Source organism: Caretta caretta, chromosome 3 (assembly GCF_965140235.1).
Source record: "Caretta caretta isolate rCarCar2 chromosome 3, rCarCar1.hap1, whole genome shotgun sequence".
NCBI classification, from domain to species: domain Eukaryota; kingdom Metazoa; phylum Chordata; order Testudines; family Cheloniidae; genus Caretta; species Caretta caretta.
In genome coordinates, this window is record NC_134208.1 from 189,245,734 (window position 1) to 189,269,373 (window position 23,640).

Below are 23,640 nucleotides of genomic sequence, written 5' to 3' on the forward strand. Positions count from 1 at the left end.
CAACTACGAGAAAGGGGCCGAGAGACTTTTTCCATTGGACCATATGAAGTGGAATGCATCTGATAAAGGGAGCTATAGCTCACGAAAGCTTATGCTCAGATAAATGTTAGTCTCTAAGGTGCCACAAGTACTCCTTTTCTTTTCACTGAACATTAAATCTCACAAAATGAGGGTTAATCCATCCTCATCATCATATCCACTCATTATACTCCACACCTGAACATAGCCATTATATGAAAACATACCCTCATATCTCAATGTCTGTAGTTTGACCCACTAATCTTTTACCCCCAATTGGGGGTATTGCAGATTATGTATTCTTTAAGCCATCGGATCCTAAACCGAACTTCGCACCCCCTGATAATCTGTACGGTATTCCCTGATAACCAGAAACTTCTGTGCTTAAACTCTGTGCCGTTTTCTTTTATTTTAGCATCATCTTAATAAAATTTCAAGTGGCAATTGACAAGAACTTTGCCCGTTGCTTTTGCCCGTTCTGTGACTTAGAAAGCAGCAGGAAGGCAAACTTGGCTGCAGGACAGCGGGTGCAAACTGCTCCTGGGAGAGGAGGGGAGGCAGATGGGGCCTCGGTAGGGAGAGGAGGAAGGGCGGGGAGGGGGGGGGAACCTAATGTCGGTTAAGCTTTCTGTGCCCACCTCCGAGCAAACTGTAATTGCAAGCAAACCTCACTTCACTCCCTGAGCCTCCCGAGATTTTGTGTTGGGGAAGGAGGAGGGAGGAATGGGGAATTATTTTTTAAAACCTGGAATTAAAACAAAACAAACCCAAGAACTTCTCCCGCCCAACCCCCCCCCCCCCCCGCCATTCTTGTTAAAAGCGGGTATCGGCTAACAACCCTTAATAAAAGCAACCACAGCAACCCATAGCGGTGTTGATGATGGGAAATAAATAAATAAATAAATAAAGAACGGGGGGGGGCGCAGGTTCAATGATCTAAACAAAGAAATCATGGCGGAGTGTTTACATTTGGCAGCCCCAAAGACTCTGGATTACGGGATAAAATAATAACAATATTAAAAAAAGCCGCGGCGCCAAGGAGTTTGCAGGCACCTCGCCGTTTCCGGGGTAAGTGCAACGAGCAGGGGGCGAGCCAGGGCCACCCTCCGGGAGCTGGACCTCGGGCCCGGCTCCAGCCGCGGCGCGGGCTGCTCGCCCCGCTGGGTGCCTTGCCCTGGCTGCTTTGAAGTGGCGGGATGAGGTGGGTGGGCTGGGGAGTCCCGGGGGCGCCGCGCGCACCGCCTGGAGCCGGGGGAGCGGGCGGCCGCGGGGAGCCGCCCCCGCTGGCGCAGATAAAGGCGGGAACAGCAGCCGCCGTGGCCGCTTCCCCTCGGAGCGCCTGGCAGGAGCCCCCTCCCCGCCCCCCAGCCGGGGTCACCCCTGCCTGGCGCTGGCTGGCGGCTCCTCCTCCCAGCCGAGCCCCGCTCCCCGCCGGCTGTCGAGGGGCTCTCTGTGGCCTGCGCGCTGGCAGGCTGCCGGCGGGGGAGCGCAGGCACGGGCGGGGGAGCCCGGCTCTGCGACCCGCAGGGTGAGCCAGGTCCCAGCACGCCCCCCGCCACTGTTGGTCATGAGCCAGGTGAAGGGAGGGGAGGAGTCCCAGGGCCATTCCCGCCAGGAAAGGTTCTTGTGAGGGGAGAGGTTCCCAATTAATGGGTCTGGGTCAATGTTCCCTCTAATTTTTGACAGTCTGTGTGTGCAAAAAATTCCTTCTGTGCAAATTGTTGTGTGTGTGGTGCTTTGCCGTGTGCGCGGGGGTTAGGATCTGTGTGCGCGGGTCCGCGCCCAGCTGAGAGGGACCAGTGGTCTGGGTCAAAGTCACATCTTGTCTATTTTTGGCCTCCCCCCTCTAATTTTAATGCCTAAAGAAAGGAAGTGTAGGCACTACTCTGACACCAGAATAATCTAGCTCTTGCTGCAACAGTTCTGCAAACACTCAGAACCAGCTACTGGATCCAGCCAGTTTTTGGTCCCAAGCACTCAAATTACACTGCCTAAGTAGAGACCATGTTTGCTTATTCTTCTATCACCTTAACAATCCAGATGCTGATGTGCCCCAGTGCAAATGAGCCAGAAAATCTCTGATCTGACATCTCCACCCTGACAAAATTTGGGCTACAAAATCAGAATGATACTTTTCAAATACAGAACAAGTGCTACTTCTGCTCCCTGCGCCACCTTCCCTCCCACCCACCAAAATATCTTGGTGCTGCAAACACATCCTGCTACAAGGAAGTTGCAGAAACTCTTAATTTGGCACCTGTATCTTCCTGGATCTGGCTAACTAATGTATGCCTCCTCCCCAGTTTTATCATCTTCTAATTTAACACATATGCTGCTTATCTGAGTCCACCACAGTCATCCTGATCTCAACATATGGTGTATTTGGCAGGAGCCAGGTGTTGGATCCAAGGTTTTCAGGCACTGTTGCACAAGTATGTGTTGGGGTCCAGATTTTCTTTTTTCCCCCCTTTTTTCTTTGGTATAACAGAGCCTGCTAAAAATATCTGTGTAGATAATGGAACTTGGAGGACTGGACTGAAAATTGGCTGGATCCAGGTTTTGTGGTGCTAATATGAACTTGTAAATAGAAGCAAAGTATGTCTATGCCTACATATATAATATCTGTGGGTCAGCTCCTCCATGCCCTACAATGCTTTCTGAGAATGCAAGATTGGGGCCTGGTTTTGCCCATTTTGGGAGAAGACCAAATGTAACATGCTTTATTCCTCTTCAGTGCTGCTATTTTTGTAGAGTTTGTGAAGGTCAAACACCTGAGTGATTTCAGAATAGGCTGGGTGTCCCAAGATACCATTCCTGCATCATTATCAAGGCTCGTTGGGGCTCTGGAACTTTTCAAACTTATGAGACTTAAACCCATAATACATTTGCTTTTCATACCCCTCTTGCCCTCCATATTTTATAATTGCATTTGCAGATAGCAAAGATGTTTGTGTTCAGTGTCTTACTCACTCACAGTTCATCTTCTCCATCCATCTGAACCTGCAAGGAAGTCATAATGCTGAACTGGTTTCAACATGTATTTCCTTGGGTATTTCTATAATGTAAAGATTCCTAGTTATACAATTCTTTATTGTTATTATAATTGCAAACCTTGTATTCAGATCAACATGGCAATGATACAATAGAACAATGGGGACAATGTGAAAAACGGAAATGATGGGGAAAATTTTGACATCAGTTCTAAGATACCTTGCATAACGACTGAGGGCCTGAGTAGCGCTCTCATTGACTTCAGTTGGAGTTTTGTGTGCAGCATCCTTGCTGGATTGGATCCTGAGTGAGGACTGCAAAATTTGGTCACATAACAGTATGTGTAGTCTATATAGCTGTCTTGGTTCTCATACTGTACTATACTAGTCACCATGGTATTTGAGTGCCTCACAAAATTACAAAGTGTAGATATGAAGATTAGAATGAAAAATTAAACCATGTAGAAATTTTGCACTCTGAGATCATTGGAAAAACTGTGTTTTCATGAGTTTTGGAGGCCACTGCTTAAAACCCCAACAAAAACAAATAACCTTCTGCCTCCCAAAATAAACTTCCACTACATTTACTTTTAGGCTGGGCCTGTCTAAGTTACTTTTTGTGAAAAAGACCTTTAGAGGGAATGCTTGTACTCTCTGATGGGCCCATCTTTTGTCCCTTTACTTTGTACTTGGCCTATCAGTCCTAAACTTCCTTGGTGGTCTAAGGCTATTTACGTAAAAAGGACCTTTTAATGGGAGCACTTTGTTGATCCTTAACTGCTATTCTGTTGTGGCTATTTACCAGGTGGTCCTCTAATTTTTATGCTACTATAATGGTCTATAGCCTAGACGGGTTATCTGTTCTGGCCAGAATGGCTGCTCTCCTGTCCTCTTATTCAAGACAAAGCAGCAGTAACTTTTTTTCTTCATTCAAACCAAAATTGAGATTTAAGATTTATGTCAAGCAGCTGTCCCCCTGTGAAGCTGCTCTTCCAAGTATCTCACGTTTGTTTTCAGCTATAATACCCTTTATTGAGCTCTAATATTTAATATTCACATACCCGGATTGACAATCATGATTCCCCAGTTTAGATCTGCACAGAGGGGGATAAGATTCAGAGGCTGACAGAGCAGTCACACTAGTTTTAAGTCACAAGATCACTAGACTGGCTAGCAACGCAGCCAGCTAGGAGGTGGGTAGGCAGGGAGATTGATATGGTACCCTAAACATATTACTGTTACTAATTGATACATATGAACAGGATTGGGATTTTGGATGTATATTCATCAGTCTTGGAGTTTTGGGGAAGTATTTTGTTATCTCTAAGGTTGTCATTAAGTCCTGTTTAATTAGTGCGATACCTGTACCATATGTGAAAATTCATCCAATCCTAACTACTCTTTTGTCTTGTTATATGTCATGAACTATATTGTTCAGTTTTTTAGGGTAACTGACTTTTTTTTTTTTAATTGATGCCAGGCTTTGGCTACTTGACCAAAATATTCACCCAAACATAAAAACAAAATGCTAATATTACCACACTTTTGTTTCATATAAACTTATTGTTTGAGATAGCTCGATAGAGAATTAATGGGTGTATTTTCCTTTGTAGTGAATATTTATAACTTTCAGTTGATGGGAGTTAACATGTGTATTAAGGGAAGAATAGATCTCTCAAATGATGTTGAGTCTGTCTCCACATATGCTGCATACACAATAGACTGATCTCTCACACTAGTGCTGGACAGTAAGATATTATGACATGAATATATATTTTTGAGCTCTGCATAAAATGAGGATTTCATGCATAGACAACATAGTGTGACAAGTCATATCCACTGTGACCTTGTACTTCCAGTGCAAAGTTGTGTAATAATATATTCTGCTATATGAATGCACACAATAAACAGGCCCTATCTCATTTTTACGCTAATAATAATACTTTTCAATTCCCTAATACCTTTTATGCTAAGAACTCAAAGTAAATTACAGGTATGAGCAAACTGAGCTTTATAAAATCCTGTGAAGTTTTATGTTATCATTCAGAAAACAGCTGGAAAATGTATTAATTATTGATTATTGTTGGTTCATCATGATGATGATAATCTTATTTCCTCCCTGTCTCACACTCAATCATTGCTCGCTCCAGCTCTTGAGATTGTAAAATAAGATGTTACCATCTAACGAGGGAAAAGAAATGCACAATCCGAGCCATAAGGGATAGATCTTTGGACTGTATTTGGAGAATAGAAGATGAGATGATTGTATAGCTGATTCATAAAGGGACAATGAATATGATCTGGTGGCAGGGAGATGCATCATATGTGTGGCTGGTGTATATCTCATTGTATTGAGTATGGGTCAGCATGTGAGCTGAGGTTCATGTTATGAATGCTGAGGTGTACTCTGTGCAGGTAAAGGTTAGACGGGTGTGAAGGTTAGACGGGGACAAAAACAGATTTAAGATTGTTCCCCTTATCTTGAAACACAAAGGGTGAGGTTTTAAAAAGTGCTGAGTGTCTGCCTAGCTCTGCCCTCCATAAGGTTAAAGGTTAGTTAACATTAACTTCCATTGACTTCAGTGAGAACAGAGTTAGGCCAATGATGAGAGCTTTTGAAAATCCCACCCTGAATGTTATTTAAAGTGTAAGTTTAACTTCGAATTTCCTGGCTTCCTGGCACTTTTTTCTTTTAAACTGCAGGACAAGATTAATATTTCAGTAATACCATTGTAAATGGACTGGTGTGGAAGAGATGAGAATTAAGCCCACAATGTTCTTTTAAGAACTTTTGCTCTACTGAGGTCAATGAGGTTGCGTGGGCTGCAAATTATCACAGAATTTGGCTTTAAGTTATTAGTACATATTTACAACCTTAATTCCATTTTAACAAAATGTTTTTTGTTGGAACATTTGCAGCCATAACGTACAGCAAAATTATCACTGCATTTATTAAGCACAAACAAAGCATCACCATAATGCTGTGCAGAAACAACTGACAGAACAGAACACATTACAAGAAACTATCTTTTTCATTAAGTCTACACAAAATGAGGATTTCATGCATGGGCAGCACAGCCACTCCCTAGAGGTTTACTGCCCATAATCCCACCTTGAAAATGGCTCCACAATAATTATTACTACAAAATGGACACAATTTCCAGTTTTGGCATGTGTACTTCACACATAACTGATTGCACTCATAGGAGCCAAAATATTATTCTACCTTCTGCAGGATATCCTAATTCCAGCCATGTAACTATTTTAACTGTCTCTTATGATTTCCAGTCTCAAACTGAGAACACTCCCCATTGGCTTATTTTGTCACAATAATGCAGAGCATGCATGGCAACTGCTCTCACTTCGGCATGTTCAAACTATCCCTGGACATTAAGATATTATGACATGAATATATATTTGTGAGCTTTGCACAAAATGAGGATTTCATGCATAGGCAACATAGTGTGACGAGTAGTATCCGGCATGATCTTGCAAATGCCGGCAGGGCTCCAGAATAAACAACTCAAAGGAGCAAGGAATACAGTAGACTCTCCAGTCCTGAAAGGAATCCTACAGTTTCGTTACAGTCCCACAGGAAGTTGTGCAGAACTGTTCTTGAAGGTTACTTTACTGTCCTGTACCAACCACAGGTGGCTAAATATCACAGGCCTAGGGACTTAAAATTCTACGTGGCTTTTAGTAATGGAGGGTCCTTTCTACAGAAAATCCATGTTAATTAATGGACCTCACCATGTAGTGCAGAAAATCCCCTGCATAGTTAGAGGATTTTTAAAGCTTCTGGATCCAGCTGTTGAACAATGTTTTTTATTGTTCTTAGGCCTACTTTGTCATTACCTTAGGGCTATTCACATATAGTTCCTATATCATAGGATATCCTATATCGTTCTCCTCAGCTACAATGTCATGCTAACCCTGAAGTAAGGATGAGTGAATGAGTTCTTTCTGTTTCTCCAAACTCAAGTTAGCATGGACATTTCTCTCCCCCCCATCACATGTTTGTATACAAAAAAGTCCCCTCCTTTCTTCACTACTTTTCCCTAGCTTTAGATCTCATTCCTTCCTCCTGATGACCTCATTCTGTCTTTCAATATCCTCTCATATGGTAAAACAGCGCTAGCATCCTTTCTGCTGAATTTTGATGGCTGCTGAATTAAAATAGTGTGTCCCAAAGCACAATTAAGTCTTGTTTGAGCAAAAGAGGAAGAAGGCAGAGATACCCCAGAGTCTGTTAGGTCACATGAGATATGGCCATTTAGAGGTTGGGAGTCACCATGGGAAGGTTTATGGAAAAGTTATAAGGACAGGAGAACTTCTAATGTGTTAAAGAGGGCTTGTGGGAGCCCCATTATTAAAATTTTGCCACGAGACTGAAGGAAAGGTTGGGGTGATTTCCTTGCCTCTGATAGTGAAAAGCCCCTCTCTGGATACACTGAATCCATCTGTGACAAAGGTGATTTGTCCGTGCAGGTCATAAAAGCACTTCTGAAAAGCAAATTGTTTATTTTTGCATGCACAAGAGTATAACAAATGGGATCAGTATGCAGTCTTCTTCCAGGAAGATTTTTCAAAATACTGACCCTATTTGGTGTATTCCCCATTCTGCTTGGGGCTGTACAGATAGGCAGTAAAAAGACAGTCCCTGCTCCAGAGAGCTTACAATCTAGGTTATGATAAAATGCAAGAGGACAAACAAACGGGATTAGAAGAGTAGAGAGAAATAAGTTATTGTACAGTAAGCAGGAGTCTCATATCAACACCTGCCTATCCAATATCAGCTGGTGGTGCTTTGTAGACATTTTGGCCAGGGCTCAGGTTGAACCATTTTGCTCCAGTGTAGTGTATTGGCACCATTTCATGCTGCTGCCTTTTTCGACAGAATCTAACTTTTCATCATAATAGAAAAATAAAAAGCAATATCTAGCTGTTACGTTAGCTGAGATAGTCTTGAAAGTATGAACCAAATGTAACTATCTGCCTGCATTTGTTGGGACCTAAAACAATAGCTCTGAGAGGTGTGGTCTGTGCCATTCATCTCAATAGCTGCTAACTCAGATGCCCAACGATAAGACTTCAAATGTCAATATTGTTAGCTGTTTCACTGCCCATCAAAGCATGTAAGAAAGGAGAGGGAAGGTCATATCATTAAGATCTGCATAATCTGCTGTGGGTGACAGCTCATTTTGGCACCATGAGTGAAAGAGCCAAGTACAAGGAGTCTGACAGAGCCCAGCATCTGAGCACCTTCAAGGGCGAGCCAATCCCAGTAGTCTGTTATACTAATATTGTTGGACTATATGGACCCAGACAGAGGTGTTAACAAGACCCTGTCACTCTCCAACACTAAACTGTTAAATCAGGTGTGGTATAGAGATCCTACCTTGTCCTGCTTAGTAACAGGGCAAACATGCCATTAGAAATCCTTTTAACCTTTTATCAAAGAAACAGAAAAAGAAGGAAAAACAAAGTGTTTGGAATGTAAAATATTAAGTATGGCTTTCATTTGAACAATATTCCTTGTTCCCTTTTTCTTTAGCTGCAGAGATTTTAGAAGGGAAAATCTCCCTGACAGTCTCTTAGACGGTATTAACTAAGGTAATAACTGTCCTTTTTGGGCAAAAGAGAAGGTGTGGAACTGTTGTCGTTAAAGTCTGATCCCTTTGCCTAGAATATCAAAACAAGGCAAATACACACAAAAGGGGAAAGGAAAGAATAACAAAAATAAAAAATGCAGGTTCTGTGTCTGGTGTTGACTTTCACCTGTAACCTTGCTGCTGGAGCAATGGCACATAGCCTTATTATCCACTCCGATACCTGGCAAACTTGGCAAATCTAATTGCCTTCTATGACGAGATAACTGGCTCTGTGGATGAGGGGAAAGTAGTGGACATGTTATTCCTTGACTTTAGCAAAGCTTTTGTTACGGTCTCCCACAGTATTCTTGCCAGCAAGTTAAAGAAGTATGGGCTGGATGAATGGACTTTAAGGTGGATAGAAAGTTGGCTAGATTGTCAGGCTCAACGGGTAGTGATCAATGGTTCCATGTCTAGTTGGCAGCCGGTATCAAGTGGAGTGCCCCAAGGGTCGGTCCTGGGGTTGGTTTTGTTCAATATCTTCATAAATGATCTGGAGGATGGTGTGGATTGCACCCTCAGCAAGTTTTCAGATGACACTAAACTGGGAGGAGAGGTAGATACACTGGAGGGTAGGGATAGGATACAGAGGGCCCTAAACAAATTAGAGGATTGGGCCAAAAGAAATCTGATGAGGTTGAACAAGGAGAAGTGCAGAGTCCTGCACTTAGGATGGAAGAATCCCATACACCACTACAGACTAGGCAGCAGTTCTGCAGAAAAGGACCTAGGAGTTACAGTGGACGAGAAGCTGGATATGAGTCAACAGTGTGCCCTTGTTGTCAAGAAGGCCAATGGCATTTTGGGATGTATATGTAGGAGCATTGCCAGCAGATCGAGGGACGTGATCATTCCCCTCTATTCGACATTGGTGAGGCCTCATCTGGAGTACTGTGTCCAGTTTTGGGCCCCACACTACAAGAAGGATGTGGAAAAATTGGAAAGAGTCCAGCAGAGGGCAACAAAAATGATTAGGGGACTGGAACACATAACTTATGAGGAGAGGCTGAGGGAACTGGGGATGTTTAGTCTACGGAGGAGAAGAATGAGGGGGGATTTGAAAGCTGCTTTCAGCTACCTGAAAGGAGGTTCCAAAGAGGATGGCTCTAGACCATTCTCAGTGGTAGCTGATGACAGAACAAGGAGTAATGGTCTCAAGTTGCAGTGGGGGAGGTTTAGGTTGGATATTAGGAAAACCTTTTTCACTAGGAGGGTGGTGAAACACTGGAATGCGTTACCTAGGAAGGTGGTGGAATCTCCTTCCTTAGATATTTTTAAGGTCAGGCTTGACAAAGCCCTGGCTTGGATGATTTAATTGAGGATTGGTCCTGCTTTGAGCAGGGGGTTGGACTGGATGACCTCCTGAGGTCCCTTCCAACCCTGATATTCTATGATTCTATGATTCTATGATCGGGTTATTTAGGGCAGTGGTTTTCAAAGCCGGTCTGCTGCGTGTTTAGGGAAAGCCCCTGGCGGGCCGGACTGGTTTGCTTACCTGCCACGTCTGCAGGTTTGGCCGATCTCGGCTCCCACTGGCCGCGGTTCGCCACTCCAGGCCAATGGGGACTTTGGGAAGTGGCGCGGGCCAAGGTACCTGTTGGCCGCCCTTCCCGCAGCCCCCATTGGCCTGGAGCGGCAAACCACGTTTTAGGGCATTGCTTGTAACTGTTTCTTTGGTCACAGGCTTACAGCAGTGTTGCAAAATATGTAGTCTTGGCCAGCCTATGTCAGATAGCGTTGCCAGGCATCTGGTTTTTGACCTGAATGCCCGGTGAAAAAGGGACCCTGGCGGCTACAGTGGGAACCACCGACCAGGCCGTTAAAAATCCTGCGAGCAGCGCAGCAGGGGCCCGGGGCTAAGGCAGGCTCCCTGCCTGCCCTGGCTCTGTACGGCTCCAGAAGTGGCTGCCACCTAGGCCCCTAGGCGCATGGGTGGCCAGGGAGGCTCCACACGCTGCCACTGCCCCCAGTGCCAGATCCACAGCTCCCATTGTCCGGGAACTGTGACCAGTGGGAGCTTTGGGGGCAGCTCTTGTGGGTGCGAGGGCAGCGTGTGGAGCCTTCCTGGCTGCCCATGCACCTAGGGATCTTAGGGACCTGGCAGCCACTTTCTGGGAGCTGTGGTAAGTGCTGCCAGAGCCCTGCACTCAACCCCCCCCCAGCCCCTTGCCCCAGCCTTGAGCCCCCTCCTGCACCTCAAGCCCCCTCCTGCACCCTAAGCCCCTCATCCTTGGCCCCACCCCAGAGCCCACACCCCCAGCCGGAGCCCACACCCTGCCCCCACACCCAACCTCCCTGCCCCAACCTGGAGCCCTGAACTGCATCCTGAACCCCTCATTTCTGGCCCCACCCAGAGCCCACACCCCCATCCCAGAGCCTGTACCCTCCCGCACTCCAACCCAGTAGCGTAAAAGGGAGGGAGCGGGGGGAGCAGCCGCTCCCCCTCTGAGCACAAGTGGTGACTTTTTAATGTATAGGCGCCTTTTTAATTTTTACTCACCTGGCGGCGCTCCAGGTCTTTGGTGGTGGGGGCCTTCATGCGCTCTGGCTCCTCGGCAGCACTTCGGCGGCACAGGCCTTCACGTGCTCCGGGTCCTCAGCGGCATTTCAGCAGTGGGAGCCTTCAGTGCTGCTGAGGACCCGGAGCGCCACCCGGTGAGTACAAGCGGGTGGCACCTTTTTTTATGTCCGCTGCCCCTGTTCGCTCCACCTAGCTATGCCGCTGCTCCAACCCCCTGCTCCAGCCCAGTGAAAATGAGTAAGGGTGGGGGAGAGCGAGCGACGGAGGGAGGGAGGGTGGAGTGAGCGGGGTCAGGGTATAGGAGAAGGGGTGGGGTAGGGGCAGGGCCTCAGGGACGGGAAGGGGTGGGGCAGAGGTGTTCTGTTTTGTGCAATCAGAAAGTTGGCAACCCTAATGCCAGATTTTAATGAAACTGAAGGCAAAAGGAGAGCTATAAGAAAGAAGGTGCAGAAAGAAAAGGATACATGTTCGTGCATGACACAAAATCTCTCATCCCAGGTGGTATTCAGGATTTAGCTGAAGCTAGTGGAGGTGATATTGTTATCTGGATCCCACTCTTTGGCCTGGTTTGGTCAGGATATCTCTTGGGATTGGGACGGTAAAGGCCCAGGGGTGTAAGGGTCAATCTTAGGGGCATCCTAGAGGGCGGTGAGGGTAGCAGCTATGATGGTAAAACTCTCCCCTTTCCTGTTCTCTTGTCCGCAGTGTGGATAAAAATGATGATGTTAATAAAAATAAAAATATTAGCATTTTTAGGGCTGTCGATTAATCGTAGTTAACTCACATGATTGCCATTTTAATTGCACTATTAAACAATAGAATACCAATTGAAATTTATTAAATATTTTTGGATGTTTTTCTACATTTTCAAATATATTAATTTCAATTACAACACAGTATACAAAGTAGACAATGCTCGCTTTATATTATTATTTTGGATTACAAATATTTGCACTGTAAAAATGGCAAACAAAAGAAATAGTATTTTTCAATTCACCTCATACAAGTACTGTAGTGCAATCTCTTTATTGTGAAAGTGCAACTTACAAATGTAGATTTTTTTGTTACATAACTGCACTCAAAAACAAAACAATGTAAAACCTTAGAGCCTACAAGTCCACTCAGTCTTACTTCTTGTTCAGCCAATCACTGAGACAAACAAGTTTGTTTACATTTACAGGGGATAATGCTGCCCAATTCTTGTTTACAATATCACCTGAAAGTGAGAACAGACATTTGCATGGCACTTTTGTAGCTGGCATTGCAAGGTCTTTACATGCCAGATATGCTAAACATTTGTGTGCCTCTTCATAATTCGCCACCATTCCAGAGGACAAGCTTTCATGCTGATGACGCTTGTTAAAAAAAATGTGTTAATTAAATTTGTGATTAAACTTCTTGGGGGAGAATAGTATGTCTCCTGCTTTGTTTTACCTGCTGTGATGCCTGGCCAGAAAGGGTAAAACATCCTGCAAAATAAATGACTCAAAATCAACCCTTAAAGACATGTGGGGAGATAATGTTTGTGTTTTTGTGTATTTACGTATGCATGGGTAGTGGTCAACGATGTAATCAACTGTCTCTGTCTATGCTGTATTCTGATAATTCAGAGATCAAAAGAACATCCTAGTATTTAAATGAAGTGTAAACACTGGATATCTCTGTATTAATCTCTCTTTGAAATGTATAGCAAATCATAGGTGAATGGTGGAGGAACAGGTGATTGTCTTATGTTAATTCATATAGTTAAGTACTGATGATGGACCCACTTCAAAGATGCCCTGATTACCTATTGTTCCCCAAGGGATTCCAACTTGTCAAAGAAGACCTGAAATTTTATAAAAGATCCTTGGTTCCTGATCCTTTTTATCTGAGATCTGCTTAAGCTTCATCAGGGGAACTTTGAGTCTCAAGATGAGATCCCAGTTAAGCTGGTACACCAGGGATATGATATTGGACATTGGACTATAACCTATGAACTAAATTTTAAGGGAACTCTTTGCAACTACAAAGCTTACCATCTCTGCTATGTATCTGAACCTCAAGAATTGAACTCATGTCTGCATGTTTATTGATCTTTTAACCATACTCTCTCTTTTCTTTTTAAATAAATTTTAGTTTAGTTAATAAGAATTGGCTTTATGCATGTATTTGGGTAAGATCTGGAATCAATTTTGAAGCACTCCGAGGAGAGGAAAGTGATCAGAAACAGTCAATGTGGATTCACCAAGGGCAAGTCATGCCTGAGTAAACTAATTGCCTTCTATGATGAGATAACTGGCTCTGTGGATGGGGGGAAAACAGTGGACATGTTATTCCTTGACATTAGCAAAGCTTTTGTTACGGTCTCCCACAGTGTTCTTGCCAGCAAGTTAAAGAAGCATTGGCTGGATGAATGGAGTATAAGGTGGATAGAATGCTGGCTAGATCATTGGGCTCAATGGGTAGTGATCAATGGCTCTATGTCTAGCTGACAGCCGGTGTTAAGCAGAGTGCGCCAAGGGTCGGTCCTGGGGCTGGTATTGTTCAATATCTTTATTAATGATGTGGAGGATGGTGTGGATTGCACCCTCAGCAAGTTTGCAGTTGACACTAAACTGGGAGGAGTGGTAGATACTCTGGAGGGTAGCGATAAGATACAGAGGGCCCTAGACAAATTAGAGGATTTGACCAAAAGAAATCTGATGAGGTTGAACAAGGACAAGTGCAGAGTCCTGCACTTAGGACGGAAGGATCCCATGCACTGCCACAGACTAGGGACCGAATGGGTAAATAGCAGTTCTGCAGAAAAGGACCTAGGGGTTACAGTGGATGAGAAGCTGGATATGAGTCAACAGTGTGCCCTTGTTGCCAAGAAGGCTAACAGCATCTTGGGCTGTATAAGTAGGAGCACTGCCAGCAGATCAAGGGACGTGATCATTCCCCTCTATTCAGCATTGGTGAGGCCTCATCAGGAGTACTATGTCCAGTTTTGGGCCCCATACTACAAGAAGGATGTGGAAAAATTGGAAAGAGTCCAGAGGAGCACATGACTTATGAGGAGAGGCTGAGGGAACTGGGCTTATTTAGTCTGAAGAAGAGAAGAATGAGGGGATTTGGTAGCTGCTTTCAACTACCTGAAATGGGGTTCCAAAGAAGATGGATCTAGGCTGTTCTCAGTAGTAGCTGATGACAGAACAAGGAGTAATGGTCTCACATTGCAGTGGGGGAGGTTTAGGTTGGATATTAGGAAAACCTTTTTCACTAGGAGGGTGGTGAAGCACTGGAATGGGTTACCTAGGGAGGTGGTGGAATCTCCTTCCTTAGAGGTTTTTAAGGTCAGGCTTGACAAAGCCCTGGCTGGGATAATTTAGTTGAGGATTGGTCCTGCTTTGAGCACGGGGTTGGAATAGATGACCTCTTGAGGTCTCTTCCAACCCTGATATTCTATGATTCTATGAATATTCATTAACCTGGGAGGTAATGTGTCCGATCCTTTGGGATTGGTAAAACCTTTTATTTTATATGATGAAATAAGATTTTCAGAAATTTTAATCATATTTGACTTCGGTACCTAAATGGAGGCCTGAGGCTGGGTTACTTCAAGGGAACTGTGTTGTTGTTTTCTGGGTACCAGTGAGGTTATAAAGAAGCTGTTTTATGCTTCTTGGTAAATCTAAGTATTAAAAATATCTACCAACTGTGGGGATTATTTGCTCCATTCTTTAGAGTTCACCGTAATTGAGTGACCTCAGCTGGCCTGTACTGGGACTCTGGTCACACCTACATTCCACTATATATTTCATGTTATAGCAGTCTCGGATGGTGACCCAGCACATGTTTTTGTTTTACGAACACTTTCACTGCAGATTTGACAAAACGCAAAGAAGGTAGCAATGTGAGATTTCTAAAGATAGCTACAGCTCTTGACCCAAGAAGTGCCTTCCATAATCTGAGAGGGATGAGGTGTAGAGCATGCTTTCAGAAGTCTTAAAAGAACAACATTCCAGCTACAGAACCCAAAGCAACAAAAAAGAAAATCAACCTTCTGCTCGTGGCTTCTGACTGACTCAGATGATGAAAATGAACATGTGTTGGTCTGCACTGCTTTGGATGGTTATCGAGCAGAACCCGTTATCAGCATGGACACATGTCCTCTCGAATGGTGGTTAAAGCATGAAGGGAATATGAACCTTTAGTGCATCTGGCACATAAATATCTTGCGACGCTGGCTCCAACAGTGCCATGCAAATGTCTGTTCTCATTTTCAGGTGATATTGTAAACAAGAAGTGGGCAGCATTATCTCCTGAAAATGTAACCAACCTTGTTTGTCTGAGTGATTGGCTGAACAAGAAGTAGGACTGAGTGGACTTGTAGGCTCTAAAGTTTTACATTGTTTTATTTTTGAATGCAGTTATATTTTGTACATAATTCTACATTTGTAAGTTCAATTTTCATGATAAAGAGATTGCTGTTCTTGTATGAGGTGAATTGAAAAATACTATTTCTTTTGATTTTACAGTGCAAATATTTGTATTAAAAATATAAAGTGAGCACTGTACATTTTGTATTCTGTGTTGTAAGTGAAATCAATATGTTTGAAAATGTAGAAAACATCCAATACTATTTAAATAAATGGTATCTTATTATTGTTTAACAGTGCAATTAATCATGATTAGTTTTTTTAATAGCTTGACAGCCCTACAATTTTTTAATTTAAATAATATTTTTATTTAAGTTAAATACATTTTTTGTTTTTAAATGTAAAACTTTAAATTTGAAATAATAAAATATGTTAAGGCCTAAATTTACTGTAATCTATTCAAATCACTTAAATAAAAAATAATAATATTAAGCAGTATATGTTTGCTGCCAAAGTTTTAAAAGAAAGTCACATCACTGAACTGGTGGAAATCACCGGTACCAGAGTTTGTTAAAGTGACAGCAGTAGCCTCTTTTTTAGATGCAGAAATAATATTTCTTCAGTTCAGTTTATTCAAGAAGTTCAGTTCAATGATTGGTTCATTCAAAGTTAGGAAGACAATTGGGATTTGAAAAAGCTGGCCTTTTCCAATCTAAGAAGAAAAACTAGAGGATGATATCTACTAGCTGTAAAGTTTTGAAGGACACAGTGACCAGAAACGATCAATTCAATTCACTAACTATGGATAATACTTCCTTTGTTTAATAAATCATTTTAAAATGCCAAATGTGTTTTGATAATTTTTTTCTTATATATCCAGTACATTAAGGTAGGTTTATTAGTTTTTAAAAAAAATACTGCTTTTGTGCATTTCTAACTGAATTCCAATTTTCATCCAAATCCAGCTTGACACAAATCACAAATAAAAAATTTAATCATCTAGGAAATAAGAAATTCATCATTTAACATTTTCTAACATCATAAAAAATGTAAAAAATATTTATCTGAATAGAACTATGTTAAGCTATATAATTTCTTAATTAAATATGTATAGATATACTGGGTAGTAAAGAGAGGTACCCAATTTAGTATAAAGGTTATATTTAGTTGAAAATTAACATGTGTTAATGGTCTAATAAGTATTAACTTTTCTTTAGGAAAATAACTAAAAAAGTACAGATGCAAAATGGGGAGTAAAATCAATTATTTAAATCAGGGTTTCCTGCTTTCTGATTTAAATCATGATTAAAATTGGTGATTTTAAATTGCTTTGATTTAAATCAATCTACGCTGGTAGTCAGACAGCTTGCAGCTAGTTTCCCCCCAAGACTTTTATTTTAAACAGCCAAAAATAGAGCGAGGGGATAGGTTATTATATTCTTGTTATTTTGTCCACCATTTTTCTGACACATGAATATTGGTTTATTAATTTCTGGTCCCACCCTTCTCTTGTTTACCAGGCATGACCTTAACACAGTCCTTGAATTATGTCAGTAGGTCTTTTTGTTTTGACTCATTTAGTCTTTCTAGCTCCCTTTTGTACAACATTTTTTTGTGAGTTATAGTGACTTTTTATGAACTTTTACTCACTTCTTATAGTTAAGCTTACAATTACAGTAAATTTGTAGTCCCAGTTATTACAATAAGCTCCACTGAGAGGAAGCCAAACATGAGAAGCCCAAAAGAGCCCTTGGTGTATCCAAACCCCAGTGTAGGAGAGGCTAGCCCAAGGAGCCCTGAGGGGATATCTGAATATATTTAACATCTGCACAATCTACTGTGAGTGGTGTCATGTGTGGATGGAGATTAGAAGTGTCCCACTATCCTTTTTTCCCCAATCTGGTAGAAGTGAGTCTTAAGAAGGATAGGGTAGTGGTTTTACAGATCTTTCCTGGGAATCTTGCACACTCATAAAGCAAGTGAGAAAGTGCAGAGGTGTTTGATGGAGATGTGGGCTGGTGGATTATGAAGTCTGAGGGGTGAAATAGTATATCAGATAGGTAGGGTGGGGCTAAATAGTGAAGGGTCTTAAAGTTCAAGACAAGGAACTTGCATTTGCTGTGTTTGAAGAATAGGAGCCAGTGGAGGCACACATGGATCAAGGTGGTGTGTTCAAAACCAATGCAACATGAAGATGATCTTACCAGCAGCATTCTGAATGGACTTAGTGGGATAAGGGCTGGATCTTAGGGGTATTATATATGAAGAGGCAGCAGCAAATGTTGGACGTGGTTTGAATCTGTGCACCTAGAGTGAGGGCAGAGTCAAAGCTGACACAAGGTTATGGACTTGAATGACTGGGAGGATGGTGATTTGTCCACAGTGATGAAGGAAGGGGCGAAAGGGAAGCACTTGTGGGGGAAAGGTCAAGCACTCTGTATTGGCCATGCTAAGTTTGGGCTGATGATGGGATATCCTCCTGGAGATGTCAGAATGACAGGCCAAGTTGTGGTATTGGAGAGGAGGCTGTTGTAGAATGGAGAGGTAGATTTGTGAATCATCAGTGTAGAGATGGTAGCCAAAGCCATGCAATCCAATAAGACTGCTTAGCAATGAGGTGAAGGGGGCTGAGGATAGAGCCTAGAAGAACTCCTAAGAAAGGAGGAAGAGCATGGAAGCAGTGATCAGAGAGGTAGGAGGAGAGTATGCTGTAAAACTCTAAACTGCAGAATACAGTATGTGCTACCTACCCTTTTTTGGCCATATTTTGTTATATAATGTAAAAGTGTTGTTTCTGGACATGCAGATTTAAAGAGTGGGCAATGTGATCTCTACCTCAAGGTATTATATTTATCGATAGTGCTGTACCCTCTTGTTCCACGTGTTAAAATGTCCATTTGTATACAAAGTATAATAGTGGAAGTGAACTTAAGTCTTTTTATGCTGTTTTCTTTATCAAGGATTGTCATGGCTGATTCCCCACTCTGGCACTTCTAGTGCAGAAGGTAGGGGCCTGCAAAAATTCTAAAAATTAACAGTGACTTGTATTATACAAGACTTACAAGGTTACAGCTTCTCTGTAACCTTGGATGGGTAGATGCTGCCACCATCTAAGTGTGGAACTTTGAGAACCCAGGAAGGCGCACTTGGGAATTTCTTCCTGTGAGGTACCCTCAAGCCCTTTCACTCCCCCTCTGTGGAAGAGCCAAGAAAGAAAAAAAAGAAAAGAAATCAGCTGTTTTCACCAGCTAATTAAACAACATGTGCACAAACCTCTTAAGACACAAAAATCCAATTCTGTTCTTTAAAAAGGTAAATTTTATTAATTAAAAAAAAAAAGAAAGAAAATACATCTGGGAACTTAGACATTTGCTAGATTTAAAAAAAAACAAAACAACTACAAGGATTAAGCATCAAGAATAGCTTTCTTGACATCCAGTTTAAAGGTTGCAAGCAAAACAAAAAGCATCTGGGGTTAGCGCAGAGGAATCCACAAGCCATAATGAAATAAAAGGAATAAACCTAATTGCGTCTTCCTAGACATTTTCTGAGCTACTTACATAGCTGGGGGTTTTAAATGAGTAGTTTCTAGGTATGATCCTGATGATTTTTTTCATACGTGGCCCAAGCTCTTACAGCATAGCTCTGTCCTGTCCGCCTCTCCCCAGAGAACAACAACAAACAGACAAAAGAGGAGTCTTGTTTCAATTTTAAAAAGTTCTAGCCTTCCCATTGGCTCTTTTTGTCAGGTGCCCACTCACTTCCTTTTACCTATGCATAGCAGTGAGACTTTTTAACCCTTTACGGGAAGAGCAATTAGAGAACAGCTACTAAGAGGGATTTTATAGCTACTGGCTGGCTAGGTATCCATAAAAGGGAGCTACCCTCCCCCCTCTCCCCCTTCATTTATCACAAGGATATATGAAATATGTATCAAAGAGTATACTCTTTAGTGCTTTGCAGTTGGATTCATGTGCTTTTTCAGGCATAGATCTGTAGAGTTTGCTATATAAAACTAGGTCCAATGATCTCTAGTGCTCTTGTGGTTTATGCCCTGGGCTGGAGCTCAGAAGTTCAGAGTTCAGTTCTGGCTCCACCAGAGACTTACTGTGTGACCTTGAACAAATCATTTAACCTGTCTTGTTTCAGTTCCCCTTTTATAAAATAGTATTTCCTTTCCCTTGGCTTGCATTTAGACTGGCAGTTTTTTAGAACAGGGATTATCTCTTACTGTGTGTATTTGCAGAGTTTAGTACAATGGAGCTCCTGTCTTGGTAGGGGCCTATAGGCAATACTGTAATACAAGTGAATAATAGTAATAATTAATAATGTGTACCTTAATGTGACAATACATCTTTTTGTTATGTGTTTTTCACTTTTATGGGTGTCCTTTTTTCCAGTTGGGGAGATAATTTTACAAATCCAAGACTATGGTAATCTCACTATCCATGTTTAAGGCCAGGTCAGGAATGTTACAAGTATATCACAATCACATAACTATTCTATATATTTATGAAATAAATAATTATACTCTTATCACTGCTGCTGATTATTAGGATTATCTCAAGGTGCATGTCTGGATTATAGAATTGTTATATAATGTTAAGGCAGCAGATCCTAAATGCAGCACATAAATTTTAGCCAAAAACTTATTCTTCTTTTATTTCCAAAATGCACTATATAAAATATTATGTATTTGCTAATATTTCTTAGATTTTAAAGATCTTTTGGGAAGGGGCGACATAGTCACGTTTGTAGAGAGCCTACTAGCAAAGGGATCTTGATCCTGACTGTAGCTATAAGTCTTTCAGTAATATAAATATTTAATGGTAATGCTAATTACCCTTTTCAGGATGATAATACCTTTAATGTTCCCTCTTGGATAAGTGGCACCCCTTTTGAGTTTTTCTCACCGCTTGGAAGGATATCCACACCTACCTGTAACTGGAAATGTCTCTGAAGTATAAAGAGCTTTGTAGATAGGAGAAATATCAGAAAGCTTAAATTACAGAGCCATGTACTGCAACCTGTCCCCACACAAATTTGAGATACATGTCGTGCAGCTGAAGGTAACACTGTTGCCCCAAAGTTGGAAGGGCTATTAGGGTACATCTATACTGCAATTAGACACTCATGGGTGGCGTATGCCAGCTGACTCTGACTCACGGGGCTCAGGCTAAGGGGCTGCTTAATTGCAGTGTAGACATTTGGCCTCAGGGTGCAGCTCGAGCTCTGGGACCCTCCCTTTTGCAAGGTCCTAGAGCCTGAGCTCCAGCTCAAGTCCAAACATCTACCCTGCAATTAAACAGCCCCTTCCCCCGAGCCCCATAAGCCTGAGTCTGCTGGCACGGGCAAGCTGCATTTTCCAGTTGCAGTGTAGACATACCCTTACAGAGAAATAAAATCCACAGATTACATACCACTAATACCACTGCCTTAAAGAAACAGGAAAATAATCTACAAAGAATAGTCTATGCAACACCAACTCCTAATTTCAATGCAGTATATTGGAGACACTGTTACTAAAAACTGTGAAATGAAGTAAGGACTGGAATATTTTTCTGATTTCCTATATTGACACCTTTTTTTTCTGTGAAAAACTCAAATGCCTGCTCCTGTAATTTTCATTGGATAGCACTGTAGTAAGACAACTGACTATCCAAAGGCTTCACTACACTGCATCAGAATATTGAATCACAAGCAAACGGACTCTTAAGCTGACCTGTGGAACCTCGACAGAGTATTGAGTACATGCTACCGATTTTAAAATGGTTGTGATTATGTATTGACAGCAGCACTATCAAATAAATAAATTATACATATTTTTTAAATTTCTGTAATTACATGTTTACCCGATAGGCCAGGAAAGCTCTGTCCCAAGGAGCTGTTGCAAACTGAGTAAATAATACATGTTTTAAAATCCATAATTACATATTTAAACGATAGACTATCGAGGAAATAATGCACATTTTAAAAAGTCCATAATTACATATTTACATGATAGTCTGTAAATTTTGTAATTACTTATTTACACAATAGACCATAACAGCTGTTACAGTCTATTATAGATAGATAAATCTCATAGAACTATATTATGGATTTTTTTAAATTTAAGAAAAATAAGTAAATTTAAATAGAAAATTATATTGTCAGTCTTAAATATTTACCATAAACCTGCAAAACATAAAATAAATAATAATAATAAAGGTTAAAGTCTACGGTGACACTGGATTATTCATGTTCTTATCCTGTCAATTATGTATAGCTTGTACTGTGGGTGGGGAAGTTTGGACTGGATTATTCACTAATTTCAGAAGTCCTTGATTCATATTGCTCAAATCAAGCATGCAACATTATTTTAACATACCTTTTGTTTTATTAATGTCACATGGACAGTCAGCTTGATTAAGCATTAAGTATCCTAAATGTTCTTGTGGCCCAGTCATGCTCCTATTAAAGTCAATGGAAAACCCATCAATACCAGTCAGGAAAGCATTCCTCTAAAGGATAGAATTTAAGCATGTACTTAAGACCTGTTGAAGCTAATGGGACTTAAGCATATTATTAAAAATAAGCACATATTTAAGTATTCTTCTGAACACTAATGAACTCAAGAATATGATTAAATGCTTTCCTGAATCAGGACTGCTATCTTCAATGAGGGCAGGATTAGCACTTTAGTCATATATAGCTTATACATGGACTGTGTGTTCTTTATTCTTCATTCTGTGACTCTCCCTGGAGAAAAGCTTATGATAAAGTATATATGAAATATTACTGCTTCTTTGAAGAGTTTCGTGGATTGTGAATTCATCTAATGTGTTCCATAGTTCAGCTGCTGAATTTATTCCTCGTGTTAAAGACTGGATCAATACCCCTAAATGAGACTTCTGTCCATAATTACTACTAAATAGCAAGGCTAAATCAAGTAAGTGCGAATCTGACATTTAACTATGCTAGACTTTATACATTTAGTAACAAAACAGAGTATGAGGGAAACCTTTGATCTTCTTTGTTAGATAGTCTCATTAAGATATTTGAGTTAAGAGAAGTGAAACAGTTGAGAGCTCAGTTTGTATTCAGACATATTTTCACTTTAATGAAATATATCGATACATTGAAAAGAGAGTGCAGTCTCAGGGTGTTTATTGATAACACCTGAAATATATATCTGTACCTTCAAGGCAGGGTTGCCTGGTCCTGTACTTGACTAAAAATATCAGATAGGGACTGAAGGAGGGAAGAGCACAAGCTGTGGCAAAGAGAGATCTCTTCACACAGTATTCAGAAATAAAGAAAGAGCTTCCATCGACAGGTGATAAACAGAAACTGGCTGGGGTCAACGAAGTCCACTTCTGCTATTCCTGCTAGGTGTCTTCACCACCTTTGCTTTTGGCACCATTGCACACTCTTGGACAATAGGGCAAAAGGCCTGGAACTTCAAAAACATTGAATATCAACATGAATCCATTTTAAAAGGCTGAAATACTGGTATTGCAGATGACTAAACACTCTGGGCCTGATTCTCTACCACCTTGCCTCTTGTGTAGCTATCTACAGCTGTGCAATGTGGGTGTACAACACTTCCATTCTGATTTGGTAGCATTTTACACATATTTTTCACATCTGCAAATGATGACATGGGGAGCAAGTCAGTGGAGAACCAGGTCTACAATCGGCAGCATGTGATAATATAGGAGGCAAATTCAAGTGTATCCAGAGCTTGATGTCTTTTGCAATCTCCATGATAAATATTTTTAGTCCAGAAATAGAAAAAGCAGAAAGGGAAGACAAACATACATGTTGATGAAAAGTCCACTGGTGCCTAGTACAATGGAAAAATATTAAAAACGACTTCATCTTTATACAAATATTACCCCTGTAAAGTTGGTGGAGTCAGTGTCTGTGGTTTGTCAGTCCCTTAAGTGATGAATTCTTGAGTTAAAGCTGCCCTGTGGTCTGGTTTAATATATACACACTTGCTCTTTTTGAAATGTTTCTAAGCTTTGCACTTGATTTGGCATTCTTGACTTGTTTGCCATCTATTCCATTTAGGACCTGAGCCTGTGAGGTGCTGAGCATCTCTTTCGAGATCATGAGAGCCCTCAATTTCCATG

At 41.5% G+C, this 23,640-nt stretch overlaps 1 protein-coding gene across 43 annotated transcripts in view; it reads left to right on the forward strand.

Annotated features, from left to right (window-relative positions):
* Positions 1–854: 854 nt before the first annotated feature.
* The window catches only part of LOC125633483 (uncharacterized), a 786,124-nt gene continuing 763,338 nt past the window's right edge, over positions 855–23,640 (forward strand). For 13 of the 43 annotated variants that reach the window (XR_012667801.1, XR_012667808.1, XR_007355624.2 and 10 more), the window contains exon 1: positions 863–1,086. The gene's annotated coding sequence lies outside the window, so the exon portion shown is untranslated. Of the gene's footprint in view, positions 1,087–23,640 lie in introns of all 43 variants that reach the window. The other 30 variants (XR_012667811.1, XR_012667824.1, XR_007355623.2 and 27 more) reach the window with 8 other exon arrangements.